This window comes from Mesoplodon mirus (assembly GCF_964341445.2).
Source record: "Mesoplodon mirus genome assembly, chromosome: 20".
NCBI classification, from domain to species: Eukaryota; Metazoa; Chordata; class Mammalia; order Artiodactyla; family Ziphiidae; genus Mesoplodon; species Mesoplodon mirus.
The window spans coordinates 33,480,112-33,496,028 of record NC_138996.1 but is presented as its reverse complement, the minus strand read 5'-3'; the positions used below and the strand labels follow the sequence as shown (position 1 = coordinate 33,496,028).

General features: G+C 40.0%; 1 long non-coding RNA gene across 1 annotated transcript in view; it reads left to right on the top strand.

The window, feature by feature from the left end:
- Positions 1 to 500: 500 nt before the first annotated feature.
- LOC309795985 overlaps positions 501 to 15,917 on the top strand; it is a 112,907-nt gene continuing 97,490 nt past the window's right edge. The window contains exon 1 of the long non-coding RNA XR_014292396.1: positions 501 to 616. This is a non-coding gene — a long non-coding RNA (uncharacterized lncRNA). The remainder of the gene's footprint in view (positions 617 to 15,917) is intronic.

The following is a 15,917-nucleotide window of genomic DNA, read 5'->3' as shown; positions in this document are numbered from 1 at the left end:
AATTACTTTTCAAATCATAAAAGTTTATGCTCTTGAACGTATTTAGTTATACTTTCTCTGAAATCATCAACTTATGAATCTTGTGACTGAAGTTGGATTGATATTTGGTTTTATTGTTCACAGAGTTAATTGTCCTGCATTTAGCTTCTTTGTTTTCTTTTACTAAAATTGCATCTGGTTTATCTCTCTTACTTATATCAGTTTTTCTCTGAAATAAGGGCAGGGAAAGAAATTTCTGTCCATTTTAGAGAAACTACCCACATACAGTGGTATTTACATTCCGAGGCATCTCCATAAAAAAACAAAATGGAAGAAGTGAGTCTTTGGTTGAAGAAAAAAAATCTTTAGTAAAGATTGATGGTCATCAAATACAGAAGATTTGTCTTAAGAGAGTTTTATTGCTCAAGACACCAAAATCTTAGTCTCAAGACATGTTTGTGACTCTTTAGTCTGCAAAGCAAAACTGAGTCTTCCCATGTCCCATTGGCAGGAAGCAGCCTGGACCACCTGCTCGGACCCCAGGAGAGCTTCTTCTCTGTCGTCTACTGCAGATGTGGCCAAGGATGAACGTGGAAAAGTAAGGCCTCTCCCGAGGGCAGACCCTGGTCCCCTGAAGGTAAGCATCCGGTGTAACCAGAGAACATTCTCCACCCCAGCAGTGTCTCCCTGTGGTATTTTAGAACTGCCAGGGACTGGTGATATCTGTGACTCTTACATCTCTCCCCATTCCAAAAGGGAGGTGTTTGTTGTGGTGATCTTGTTACTGTTCTATTACTATGGGCTGTATGAGTGCGGGGGAGGTTTCTTTTCATTTTGGCTCGGCGGCTCTCTACCAAGAGCGGCACCCGTAGAATATCATACGAGAACAGAACACTGCTTCAGATCCCAGACTATGACCTTGACACACTGGCCTGATGGGAGTGATGATGAACATGAGGAGTGTATCTGACATAAAGGAAATGCTCAGAAGGCCACACACTGCTTTTTATTACTGTTGCTCACAAAAAATCATTTCTCTTTCTTCTGGGTAGATGATAGAAGTGCACCTCTCAACCTTCTGTGAAATTAAGTGAAATAATGTCATATTTTGGTCAGTGAAATATGAACAAAAGTACCTGAGTCTTTTCTGGACAGATACTTTAAAAGGCAGTGCAGGGGCTTCCCTGGTGGCGCAGTGGTTGACAGTCCGCCTGCCGATGCAGGAGACACGGGTTCGTGCCCCAGTCCGGGAGGATCCCACATGCTGCGGAGCGGCTGAGCCTATGAGCCATGGCCACTGAGCCTGCGCGTCCGGAGCCTGTGCTCCGCGGCGGGAGAGGCCGCAACAGTGAGAGGCCCGCGTACCACAAAAAAAATAAAAATAAAAATAAAAGGCAGTGCACAATTCACCTTAATAAGTGGATGCACTGAATGAGATAGATCCCCTGTCACCATGAGCCCTGATGACAGGGAGGAAGAGAAGGTTCCCGTCACCCTACATTAGCCGTGCAGGGTGAGTGCAGGTCAGGAAGACCTCACCTGTCATGATGAATAAACTCGGCTTACATATATATTGCACGCAAAGAAGAAGTGATGCAGTCGTTATTCTCATAGATGGAAATACAGTTATAGCAAATCCGAGAGACAGAGGTTTTTATTTTGAGGAGTTGGTTCCCGTGATTGGAGGGGCTTGCATCTCCACATTCTGCAGCGCCAGCCAGTGGGGCTGGGGGCAGAGGGAGAGGTGGATGTCAAAGCCCAAGTCTGGAGACAGAATTTCTTCTTCCTCTGGAGGAGCTCAGTCTTTTTCTTTGAAGGTCTTTTGCTCTTAAGGCTCACCCACAGTTTAAAGGGTAATGTGTACTCTCAAGGTCTACCGATTTAAATGTTAATCACACCTAACAAAATGCCTTCACAGCAGCATCTCGACCGGTGTCTGACCAAGTATCTGGGTACCACAGTCTAACCAAGTTGACACATACATCGATCGTCACGGGCAGAATGGGACTCATCTCTTTAAGACTCAGTGTTTTCTTCCCTTTCCTGTGTTTTAACAAATACCTGAGGTGGAGAGGTGGTCATTTCTGGGAGGTAAAAGTTTCTAGGTAGAAGCAGCACATTTCACACCTATAACTTCTATCAGCCTCAATGTGGGAGCTCACAAGAGAGAAGCTAGGGAGCTTCCTTCTCCATCTCCGGGCGCAGACCACCCATGAGAGTGACTGCGATTAGAATCTGGTGTGACGGTGCAGTTTCACCTTCCTCCTGTGTTAAGACTGAATGCCACAAGTCTGACTATGCACCCAAGAGTGCAATCTTTTCGTGAGAGTGTGTCTTTTAGAAGATGGCGTAGGACTCATGGCTCTTACTGGTTGGACTCAAGAACTTCACAAGTAGCTCTTCTTGAGGTCCAAGCGGTATTCCCGAAGGAAGAAAAACAAACAAATATCCAAACAAACAAAAAATACCTTGTTGTTTGTAAATGCATTTTCTCTCCTGGTCTAAAAAGATGCAAAAGATACGATCTTTTCCTTGCTGTCCTTCTTGTTTAATGAAGGGTGATTTTCACTGGAATCTACTATAAATATGAGATTCACTTGGTATATCATTGTGGAAAATAGTCATAAACCATCTGAAATGTTACCAGGTTGGATTTGGGTTATGATTTTCTTAGTTTGAATCCAGGAAGGATTTGGGCTTTTCATTTTCTTAGTATGAAATCCTGAATTTTTTTATTTTAAAAATAATTTTCAGAATAACTTATCCTATTGATGAAAGTAAATAAATATCCTTATAACTATAATCAAGTTAATCATCACTAAATCGATATAACATTTGAAATCCAAGTGATAGATGCATGTAATGACATATATCTATATACATGTATGTATATGTATACATATATACATATAATTCTATTCTGGATTGTGGCTATTTCTTAGCCTAGGTGTATCGATTTTGAGATCATAACTCAAGCTATACACCTGTAACTTTTATTCTATACTTCAATACTAAAAAGTCTAATCTATAGGACTGATTATTGTGCAAACAACAGTCTCTCACCAAATCACCTTTCACCCAGTTCCAACTTTGTTTATTGTCTCATTTCCTTGTTTTAGGTGGACTGTCTTGAATGCTTGCGAGCATCCTTCCTAGATGTCTTTTCTCCTGTCTCTTTAACTCTCTCAGTCTGTAAGGGCTGAGTCGTTCGCTCACCTTGTTCTTTTCTGCCTTTGCTCTCTGTAACGTTATGTTTTCTCATGTGACTGCACATCTCTGGTTGTTGTGCTGTGCGCCGTTGAGGTGGAAGGATGCTGTGGGTTTCCAGGCACAGACATAGGTTCACATCGTCTCTATGGACTGTGCAAGCATGCATATACCTTAAGTACTTATGTTGGGATGTCCACTGCAAGAATATAGTAACAAGTGTTCCGCAAAAGTGGAGATGGAATAAGACAGTAGGAGAGTGGGAATACTTCTCGAGATCTTGGAGTGAGGGAGCCTGGCTTGAGTGCGGAATCTGCTATTTACTTGGGGTGGAAACTAGGCTGTTCTTAACCTCTCAGTGCCCCTGTTTCTAAACCAGGCTAAGATAATACAGGCCAACTCTCTTGGGCTTCTGTCACTAAGTTCCAGAGACTGGATGGCTTATAAACAACAGAAATCATTGCTCACAGTTCTGGGGACTGGGGCGTCCAGGATCAAGGTGCTGACACATCTGTATCTGATGAGAACCCACTTCCTCTTCGTAAACATTGTCTTCTCTCTATGTCCTCACCTGGCAGAAGAGACACGGAAGTTCTGTGGGGTGCCTTTTGTAAGGGCACTAATCCCATTCACCATAGCCCTACCCCTCATGATCTATTCACCTCCCAAAGGCCTCACCTCCTAATAGCAGCACGTTAAGGATTAGGTTTCAACGTATAAATTTTGGGGGGACACAGATATTCAGTCTGTGACACTAACATTTTTGTCCTCTGTTTGTCAAGTTTTGTACTAACTTTTTTCATTAGTCCTTATTTATTTATTATTGTAAGAATATTAGGTAAGTTCTATTATTACATAGATTGGGGAACTTGTAATTAGAGAGATTAAAAACATTTCTCCCGAGGACGTGAAGAAGAGGGGTGAGAATTTCAGTTTCGATCTATGTGGTCCAAGAGTCTGTTGTTAACCACTAAGCTACACTGCCTCCGTTCATGAGGCTCTGTTATAATGGCATCAGCTCTTGTGTCTCCAGTACTCAAGAATCCAGTTCTGCTGAGGAACTAAAACTTGCCCTGACTTCAGTCCTTGAGCATTTCTCCCAAACTTTCTAATTACCCACCCCTATGACCATTCATAATCTTGGTACTTTTATATCAAAAACAAGGTCCCATTTTTCCTGAGTATTGTGAATACATGGATATATCACAGGTAGATGCCACTTGGGAGCTGGCCCTGTCTTCAAAATACTGATTCTTTAATTTACTCCATGAAAATTCCTCACCTGGTCTATGAGGGTTTCCTTAGTGTGATGTGGATATAAGGAATTTTGTACGAGAGTGAAATTGGTGTGACATATTAAATCCTGTACCTTTCATAGTCATCAGTTTTTGGATAAGTAGAATAAAACCTGACACATACAGAGATTTGAAAAGGAATGTTATGGATAACAGATTTTCTTAATGTCTCTGAAAATTTTGCAATGAAAGAATCCTGGAAGACCATTAGGTATATGTTTCTATAGATAGAGGAACTTTTCAGTATGGAGTAATAAATGGTAATATACCAAGTTAGCCAGTAAGACATGGATGATTAAGTATTCAATTGGATAAAAATGTACCCAAAACACATTTGGGGTTGTATTAAATGGTTATGGACAATTTTGAATTATCTTTCCCTGAGGACCAGTGGTAAAAGAGGTCCATTATATTGTGTGTGTGAGTGCGGAGGTGGAGAGATGGTTCAAAGAGCATGGTATGGACAGGTAATCTATGAAATTGGAAAAACATTAAAGTGCCTTTTAAATAAGGAAACAATCTTCAATAATATATTTTGAAAGAAATAGAAAGGTGCTAAAAGCTCAGGTATTAGCACAGCTGAAAATCGTAACAAAAGACCTAGAAGTCCCATTGAATGATTAATCATTCATCTCTTGTTCTTTATATTTCATATATTTTATTTTCATGGTGTATTCTTTGTTCCACCTTACTGTTGTTGTAAAAGGTATCAGGAACAGGTAAACAGTAGCTGACGGTGGTGGTCATATGTCTGATAGTTCCTCCTCTTCTCTTATGCAAATTCTTAACGCAAGTACTTGTTTAGTGCACATGATCGATAGTATCTAAATCATATCTGGTGTTCGTGATGGAAGGAATTCTGGTCAGTAGTAGTCACAGCATTTTAGAGTTGACACTCTAGAAAATGAATGGATTTGTGCTCAGAAAACTTAGTCACAATAGCCACATATCCTCCAAAAATATACCAGTTATCTCTTCTGGTGTAAGGAGACTTGATGGTGGGCCAGTTGGGGAAGGGTGGTCCTGCACATATTCTTAAAGCAGCAAAGTACATTTGAGAAGAGCAGCCACCTCTAAGATTATGCAGGTTAATAACAGGAGCACTTCCAGGATATGTATTTCCATAAGATTAAATACTTTTTGGACAAAGAATACAAAGTTATGAACAGAAAAGTGAATATTTACAATAAAACATATTAAAATGTTAATAAGCTATTAAGAGAGTAATAAGGGAATATCACAGACAACTTCAAGATGATAGATATAACAACATAGATGAAGTGGAAAACTTTCCTAAGGACACAGACTATCAAGGCTCACACAGACAGATAGCCTGAGTCACTCTACAACTATTAGAGAAAGGGAATTTATTGCTGAAAATCTTCCCCTGAAATATCTGTATATCCAGATGTCTTCACTGGTTAATTCTATAAAATATTTAATGAAGAAATAATATCAATGCTATACAAAAACCTTCCAGAAAACTGAAAAAGAAGGGAAAATTCACAGTTCATTCTATGATGCCAGAATTACTCTGATATAAAAACCAAAGATATAACAAGAAAAATACAGAACAATATGTCTCATAAAATAGATGCAAAAAGTTTTAACACATTTCCAACAAATCTAATACAACATTATATATGTATAATATATTATAATATAGTTTATATTATAATACAATATATATATGGTGCTAGCATTAAGATAAACATATACATCATTGAACAAAATAGTGATTCCAGGTTAACACCTACGTTTGTATGGTCAATTGACTTTTAATAAAAGTGCAGTAGCAATTCAGTGGAAAAGAAGATAATTTTTTTAAGAATCAGAGGCAAAAACAAGCAAGCAAACAAACTTTACTCTGTATCTCGTCCCATATACAAAATATTAATTCAAAATATGGCATAACTAATCTATAAAACCTCTAGAAGAAAAATATAGGAAAAAAACCTTTATGACTATAGGTTAGGCAAAGATTTTATAGGTACAATACCAAAAGAATTATCTATAAAAGAATAAATTGATAAATTGGAGTTTATCAAAATGAAAGCATCTCTTCTTAATAAGACTCTGCTTGGAAATGAAAAGACAAGTCAAGGACTTGGAGAAAATATCTGCAAATCAGACAGCTGATAAAGGACTTTGTATCCAGAATATGTAAATAATGATCTAAACTCAGTAATAAGAAAATAGCCCTATATATAAATGGGAAAAAATTGGAACAGACACTTCACCAAAGAGGATATCCAGATAGCAATTTAGTACTTGAAAGATACTCAACTTATTAGTCATTTTAGGTAAATGCAAATGAAGCCACAATGAGAAATCACTAACCAACTGTTGGAATAACTAAAGAAGAAAGAAAAGAAAAAGACTGTCCAGACTAAGTCTTGGCAACGATGTGTAGGAACTAGAACTCTCTCACAGTGATGGTGGGAATATAAAATGATACAATGATTTTTGGAAAACGGATCAGCAAATTCTTAAAAAGCTAAATACACACGTGCCAAATATTCAGTCATTCCACTCCTTGGCATTTGCCCAAGAGATATGAATGTATGTGTCCATATAAAGACTTAGACGTGAATGTGCATACCACCTTTGTTTGTGTTACCCAAATGCTGGAAATAATCTAAATGTTCATCAAGAGGTGAATGTTTAAACAAACTATGGCCAATTCACACAGTGGGATATTTACCAAAAAAAAAAGGAAAAAAGGAATAAGCCATTGCTACAACAACATGGATAAAAGAAGCCACACAAAAATGAGCAAATAGGTCATTGAATTTATGTAAAATTCTAGAAAATGCAAACTAATCAATAGTGATAGAAAGCAGATCAGTGGTTGCTTCGTGAAGGGGCCATGGGTAGGCAGGCGTGGGAGTCAGGTTCAACAAGGGTAGGAAGGTTTTTGAGATGATGGACCTATTCGTGTTTTGATTATGGTGTTGGTTTCATGGGTGTATATATGTATCAAAACATACCAAATTATATACTTCAGACATGTGCCATTTATTTTATGGCCATCACACCTCAATAAAGCAGTTAAAAAAGAAATCTGAAAAAATAATAAATTTAAAGAATTAACATGTCCATAAATACCACACACACACAAATATATATATAATTTCTGATATACAGTAATAATCTTTCTTATGTATTTTACAATTTCTTTGAAGTGTTTGTATGGTACTGATTTTGCTGTATTTTCTATAGAGAAAATAGAGATTACAGTTAGTCTGTACTATTACTGGTCAAAATTTATTGGGGATGCTTGGATTCCTAAAACATGCAACTTTACACTTAGTACCCTTTACTCCAATTACACTGTTCTCAAACGTTTCAGTGCTAATAAACTTATGTCATACAATCTCCAAAAAGGGAGTGATCATATTGGATCATTTATCTACTTCCATAACACTGCTGCATGACCAAACTATGCCAGACTTAGTGGCTTAGGTAAGAATTATTCATTCTCATGGATCTGTGGGTTGCCTGGTGCTTGGCTGGTCCAGGTGCCTCAGCTAGATGGCTGGGACAACCTAGCTTCTCACTGAAGTTCTGTGGGTCAGCCAGGTGGTTCTACTCTTTTTTTTCTAGAAATGGGAGCTAAACAGGGCATATTTTGCTCATGGCAGTTGCGGAGGTAAGGCAGGCAAGCAGAACTATGTTTTGGCTCTGAAAGCCCAGGCCAGAATGGACACATTGATATTTCCACCTCATTCCTTTGGGCAAAGTATGTCACTTGGAAGAGTGAAGAGATGGCTGAGCAAGTGTGATTTCCCTGTAATGAGAGTGTAGCGAACTGTGGATGGATAGAGACATGAAGAAATAAGGCTAGTTGTTCAATCCACCACCTGCATTTATATTGATTTATATACTGGATTACTAAGTATACTCCTTCTAGGAGGTATCTTCAGGTCTTCTGTCTATGGTTTTTACACATCTGATGATGAGAAGACTTTTGCAAGTCTAGCTGTTGGATGCACACATTTCAAACTTTGTTTTTTCTCTACTACCCATGTATTTACAATGCCAGGCTATGTCCAAACAGTGACTCATCTCCTTTCCCTGAAAATTTGTCACAGTGCTGTGTAGGTTGGCACCATGGGCTAAAGAAGTGTAGCTGGAAACCATTTACATAGTGGAAGAGTTGTTCACAGAAGTAGCTGCAAACCATGTAATCGGATTAAATGTGTTCTCCGCTCAACTTCCCCTTGACTGGATACTGAAAGTATCTGCATCCACTGCCATTTACCCAATAAAGGCAAAAGTGAGGCAAAGGACACATTGGAGAGGAAGTAGAAAGGCTTTTTAATCAACTGTGATTTTACAAATTTACAAAAATATATGACAGTGTGAAAGATGTAGTACATTCATCCAGGTCTTTAGAAATGCCTAAGCAATCGAGGCTCTCTTAAACTCAAAACTCATGCCTGGTTCGTTTCACAACAAAACAGTCTTTGTGTTAATTCCTGTCTTGCCTGTTTAAGCTATTTGCATATTGAACTCACTCATTAGTTCAATGAAAAGTCTGTGCAAACTGTTCCCCAATCATTCTTCAGCTAAAAGTATCAGCATAGTCTCAGTATATCAAACTTAGCAGAGTCAATTTAACTCCAACATTTACTAATAACTACTATATGCAGAAGCTGGGTAAATATGCAATGGTGACTAAGTTGGGAGTTTTGTCCACAAAGAGTTCACAGTCTTCGACAGTAAAGAAGAATGGCCCACCACAATTAGAAGACTCATCAAATTGTGTGCATTAAAGAGGTCCAGGTCTTTGTATGTTAAAAAAAAGAAGACATTTAAAAGCATGTTGTTAGGGCATAACAAAGTGTTGGTAAAAAGTAGAAAAAATAGGAAAGGGGATTTTTACTGACTGTCTAATATATGCTTTGTAGTGCGCTAGGTAGTCAACATACCTTATTTTATTTATATCTTCACAGCAGTCTTATGAGCTCAAGACTTACCTTCTATCAACCTTAGAATTATCTCACCTCTTGGGAAAGATCTTACCTTATTTTATGTGATTGCAATAAGTTAGAAACCTTAGGACAGTAAGAGTCAGTTACAAATAGAAGGGTGTAACTTACAAGATTCCTTATTGAATGAAATGTCCAGTATTGCTGGCCCCGTCATCAGTCTGAGGGTGGGGTTTGTCCCCCATAGGATAATTTGCTTTAGAGCTGGCGTGGCATGGCCCCTGTGCTCGGAGAAAGACAGAAGAGGTCATTTCCTACTTACTTCATTTTTTGTCGCTTTTGCAATCATTTCTTAACTTGGTACACTAGAAGACATGCTTTTATCTAATTTTTATAAAAATAATAAAACAAAAGTCACAGCTAAAAAAATTATTTGAGCAGAAGATTTGGCGATGACACTTGCTTTTCTTCCTTGTCTTGTTTGTCTGTGAGGACGGGCACAGAGGTCTAAGTGTAACTCACTTAAGGACACTATGTAGTCATAGTGTGCTGACCTCATCTGCTTTCAGTGAAAAGCGGGAATCATAACATGATGAGGCCAGAGCTCTTCAGGTATCTTGTTCGGAGTTTTCTGAGGGGCTCACTGATTTTTACATAAAGACCCAAGAATCCTGGAGATGATATAACTCATCCAAAGGCACACACAATGCATGTGACAGATCCAGAATCCAACTTAGGCCAAACCCTCCCAAATCATTAAAAAGAAGAAAAATACTTCTACTTGGGAAAATTCAGGAGGTGATTATGAGAAGATGTATTTAAGTGGGGCCTTGAAGAAAAAAATATATGATTTTAAGAGGTGGAGGTGATAGGAAGGGATGCTTTATGAGCTGGGAAGGAAGGAAATGTAGAGTCCTTTTCAAGAGAGAAAAGGAGTCCAGGGTTCAAGAATAAGATTGTTTTGGGAGGATGGGATTATGCGGGAAAAAAAATAAAGGTACGTCAAAGCACAATTATGGATGGTCTCACGCACCAGCATAAAGTGTGTGGATTTTATACTCCATGCACTGAGGAGACAGTGCAGACATTTTTATCAGAAATTTGACTTGAATTTACCTGGGTAAAAGGAGAGAGTCTTTGATAAAATGTGACAAGGTTATATAGAGATTTGAAAATGTCAGAGGCAGATGCAGGAGTTAGCTGACCTTCACAAAAATTAAGCAAAAGGAAGGGGGGAAAGTGGCGGGGGGAGATGATGGTGGTGGGGTGAACTGGGAGACTGGGATTGACATATATACACTAATATGTATAAAGTAGATAACTAATAAGAACCTGCTGTATAAAAAGTAAATAAAATAAAATTCAGAAACAAAACAAAACAAAATAAATAGTGTCAGAGCTGACGAGGCTTCTTCAGGATGAGCCGGGCCAGGCCAGGCTGACCCAAACCCTTTAAAGATCAGAGACTCAGAGTACCCATTAAAGCTGCACCAAGAGTACTTCATTGTTTATAAATAAAATAATAAATTAAGCAAGAGGCAGGGAATTAGGGCAAACTGGTACAGTTGAGACAGATGTAAAAGGTAAAAAAAAAATCACAAATAAAATTAAACAGAAAGAAAAATTACAAACTGATCTCACTAGAGACAGGAAGTCAGTGTAGTAAGCAGCTCCTGGTAACTGAAAAGGCAGAGAATATAGTTGTAACAAACATGGTCATCAGGAGTTCCCTGGCGGTCCAGTGGTTAGTACTCGGCGCTTTCACTGCCGTGGCCTGGGTTTGATCCCTGGTGGGGGAACTAAGATCCTGCAAGCCGCATGGAGCAGCCAAAAACAAAAAACCCAAACAAACATGGTCATCGTAGCCTGTGTGTTCTTCTGCCCTGTAGCTTGGGAACCTGCTACATTTCCTGCTTCACCTCTATGCCATTTTTTCCTCATCTGTGAAATGGTACCATAAATACTACATGCCTCTGGGGATTGTTATGGTAATTCAAATAAAGTATTTCACATGCTGAGAACAGGACCTGGTTCATAACTATTTTTAAGGGCCGGTTGGAAAAAGGGACTCGCCCATAGTGTGTACTCAAAACTCTTTTGAAAGAATGAACCCCCTTGCTCTCCTTCAGCCCAAACCATTTAATCTCCAAAATGTGTTGGTCCAGCGACCCTAATATTCTGTGTAGCGCCAGCTCAGATCTTGTGTGAGAGTTGATATCAAAGCGGTCCCAGTCCTCTTTGCTTTCCACCCAAGTCATCACGTTCTTTTTACATAAGGTGGAAATGACAGAGGTTTAGCGGCAGGATAGAAGTTATTTATTGAGCATATCCTGTGTCCAGAGAATTTGAACATTAATTTAATTCTCACATTGGAGTAAAGGGATGCTGACTTTGTGTGACTTAACAAATGAGGGAAGAGAGGTGTGGAAAAATTAAGGTACATGTCCAGAGTTGTCTACTTAGTAAATGTTGGAATTTTGGAAGGCGGTTTGAACCTAGATGTGTCTGGTGGCAACACCCCTGTTCCTTTTCTCACTGATCCATACAGCCTGCAGGGCCAGCTTGGGCTGGGAATTGCATTTGTGTTATTTCAGTGGCCATTCGATTTGTTTTCCATTAAGTTGCTTACCCTGAAAGAAGCATGCGATGTTGAGTTTCTTGCACGATGTTCGTATCTTCATGGAGGGTCATTTGCCAAACTGGGCTGCCTGATTTGCCAGAACAGGGCATCCAAACTTGAAAAAAAGACAGACAAACAAACAACAGGAACAACTTTTTTTTTTTTCTCTCTTCATAGAGAGGCATATAGTTGGAAGATGAAAACATGACAGAAAACTTTTCCAGAATGGAACAACGCATTATGTTAAACCATACTTTGTAAATTACTTGACAAGCTCTGTAATCATTCTCCCAGCTTATTCATTGAAGCCTTTAGATTGAGAATCTGTCACACGGAAAGGGTGGGCTCATGTGGCCAAAATGTTCACCAACACAACAGCCCTGAGGAATTCAGGACTTTTGTCAAATAGCAAAGTCTTCTTTGAGCCCAGTTCCAGAGACAAACCAGAAAGCTGGCCTGAGTCCTCCATGTCAGCTGGCCGGTCCCTTGCCTGTTCTGGTATCCAAATTTTACAGGCTGAAACTTTGTGGCATTTTGTCTAAAATGGGATGAGTATGGCTTCCTAGACGGTCTGGTCTTCGCTCTGGCATTTTAGTTGGATGTTAGGCGCTGTTCTTGTACAAACGGAAAAGTCACACCAGCCACTCCTGGAAAAAATGTTCCTGTGAGTAATTATGTTTATGAGCAGAAACCGTGTCTGGAGAACTAATACTACTTTCTGAACCATGCACTTTAAACCTTTGCATGACATCTTACCATTTACAGAAACTGTGGGAAAATATTTGGAGACCTGAAGGTTAGCCTGCCCCTAAGTTGACACTAATTACGGAACATGCTTCCCTTGATAAACTATGAAAGTAAGGAAGAGGAGAAAATCACAAACACAACCACACAACCACACATTGAGCATAGTATCCACTTTCCCTTACTCAAGAAAGCTGTTTTGAAACATAAGGTCTCACCTTTACATTTTCCCTTGTATCTTCATTTTTTAATATTTTTAGTAGGTTGTAAAGATACTTCATTGGTCTTAACTCAGGGCTCTTTTTCAAATGCCCATGTTTGCCCTTAGTGCTAGGTTGCTAACAGAAAGTGGTAAAGACTTTCAGTTTTCGTGGAGATAAGGTAGGTGTGACACCTATGTGTGATGTTCCTTTAATTCTCCTACCTCTTTTCCTGGGCTTTTGTTACATGTCAGAGGGAACTGATGGATAAAAGGCAAATGAGCATCAGAGAGAAGATGGTACCCAGAGTTAGATGGGATGACATTTTCCCAATGGGATAACAGAAGTGCTGAGCTCATAGTATCTTTGAGAGGATTGAATGTGTTTGTGCTCATAAAGGTCTTAGGTCAGTTTGGGGGTCATGGTACATGTCCGGTAGGTACGTGGCCTTAACTACCAACTACGAACACCAGCACCACCACCCGGCCTCCATCTCAGCACCATCTTCATCCAGTCATGGGAGTGATTGCCACGATGGCTTTCCACAGCAGCCAACGGAGACAGAACCCGAGGGCCGGTGGTCACATCCTGACGTTTACCGTCTCCATTGCTACAGACTGTATTGTCAGTCCTGTGATGCACTTTCACACATGCAGAGAGCACAGCCCATTTTTTAGAAATATTCTGAGGTTGATCCATCCATTTTCACACAGGGAGAGATTCCCTTATAGCATAACAGATTCTCCAGGGAGCAAGGCAAGCAGGTGCGCTGATGATCCCAGCAATGGGCCACCATAGGGTTCAGGAGATGCACATATTGTGAAGATGTTTCCAGAAGAATCCTTGTAAGTTCTTTCCCAGGAATGCCTGCCAAGCATAGGGCTTGTGCCTGTCCCCTTACCGGGAGTCTGTGATTAGGCTTTAGGCCAGCTGTGATGAGTGTCTGAAACTCATCACAGAAAGTGCCATGTCACTTAAATCCCCCAGCTGACCTGCATACAAGAAAGGTGTGAAAATTGCTCCAACTCCCATCATTTTGAAAATTGAGACAACAGAGAATTTGATTTACTCTCCCCCTTTTACGCTGCCAGGATTTTTCCTAAACTGCAGGTGGATGCTACAAGCCAAAGGGCGACACCTGAAATGCTCAAGCCGTGGTTCACACTCTGATGCTCTTGCACCTACAGACAGGCCAGCAGGGCTGTGTTGGTGGGGACATAGTGACCCCGACTCAGAGCTCTGTTTTCCCCTCTTGCCCTCCTCCACACTGCTGGAAGACACATTTGCCTCTTATTCTGAAGGAACAAAATTAAAATTACGGTAGGCTCCCATAAAAAAACAAAAACCTGAAATCTGGGGCTACAGGGAAATGAAATTTGCATTTATTCATAGGTCATGATCAAATAAAAATGTTTTCACAAAGCATTCATTTGAAATCCATGTATGATCTATTAAAAAGATAATTTTTCAGATCCTATTATTAAAAATTCCCCACTGTTTTGAAGCCATCTTTATCATAGGCAAGCTTCCTTTGTATTTATGACTGAATGGGAACTCCTTCCTTTGTATATAATCAGTTACGTTTTCTTCTTTCTGTGCTAATTTGTCACTGTTTTTAATACTGTTCCTATGAATGGTATCTTCTATTCAGGATGTTTTTGTAATTCATGGTTGGAGATCATCTTGTAGCTGTTGAATTTGCTGAACTCTAACTTGTTTAACATGTTTATCTGATGATTCTATTATTGTCTTTTCTTTAACAGTGAGCATGTTGTGTACACATAATGCCAATTGTTGATTCCCTTTTCTTCTAGCCTGGGATTCCCAGGAAGCAGCAGCTAATGCAGTGGCTTATGTGCTAATAACATATTAGAGAGGACAATTCCAGAAATAGGACTGAGGGCCAGGGAAGAGGGAAGCAGAGGACGGAGAACTCAGTCAAGCAGCTGCCCCCAAGTGCAACCCAAGGCTAATCCTTCACTTTGTTTACCAAGAAGTTGTTTGAATTGCATTTTAGGGCAGTGCATCCAGAGGAAGAAGGGAGAAAAATGAGCCCACTGGCTTACACCTCTTGCTTGGCTAAAGATTTACACCAATGTGCATTAACTTCCTTGAACTTATAAATTTCACCTCCTTGGGCACCAAACAAGCTTCATGCACCATCATAACCAGTAAAGGAAGAGGGAGGACTACAGTTTGGGCAAGCAACAAAGCCCTCCCCAGTTGTGTCTGAGTGGAAATTGGTTAAATCACAGGTGAGTCCATCTCTAGCAATGGCTAGAACTGGCTGTAGGTAAGGAAGGCCAAGAAACTTTGATGTGACTCGTGGGATGTGTCTGACAGACCCCGTCCTGGGCACCACTTGTTCCTTCCGCTAGAGCTGGCCCCCTTGTTGCAATATGGGATCTCCAGAGGGGTGAGAACAGGTTCTGTCACTCATTCTCGGAGAAGAGATTGAAAAGTTCAGTTTGTCCCAGAGCCTCCTCCAAGATGGCAGCCAGAGCCTCCTCCAAGATGGCAGCCAGAGCCTCCTCCAAGATGGCAGCCAGATGTAGATGCTGCAAAGATTTCAGACAAAATAGAGAGTGCAACAAGCTACAGGTTGTAACTGATGTTCATCCTCTAACCCTTCAACATCCATTTCGGTTTTGTCTCACCATTGGCCAGTATTTTGGCTGATCTTCGTTGCTTAAATGGTGGAGTAATCCAGCCTTCATCCCCAAGAGAATTGAGTTGTTCGTTATCTTGTTTTATTTGCCAGGTGATAGTTTTGCACATATATTCCTATTATTCACTGGAAAAACAGAAGAATAACCCCAGGGTAGATCTTCGGATCCATTGGTCCTACTATGAGCCAGGCCTTAGCTAAAACTCCATTGACCACATAACCTCCAGATGCCCCCACTCCATCCAGAGGATCACGGTGGTAATGACTATC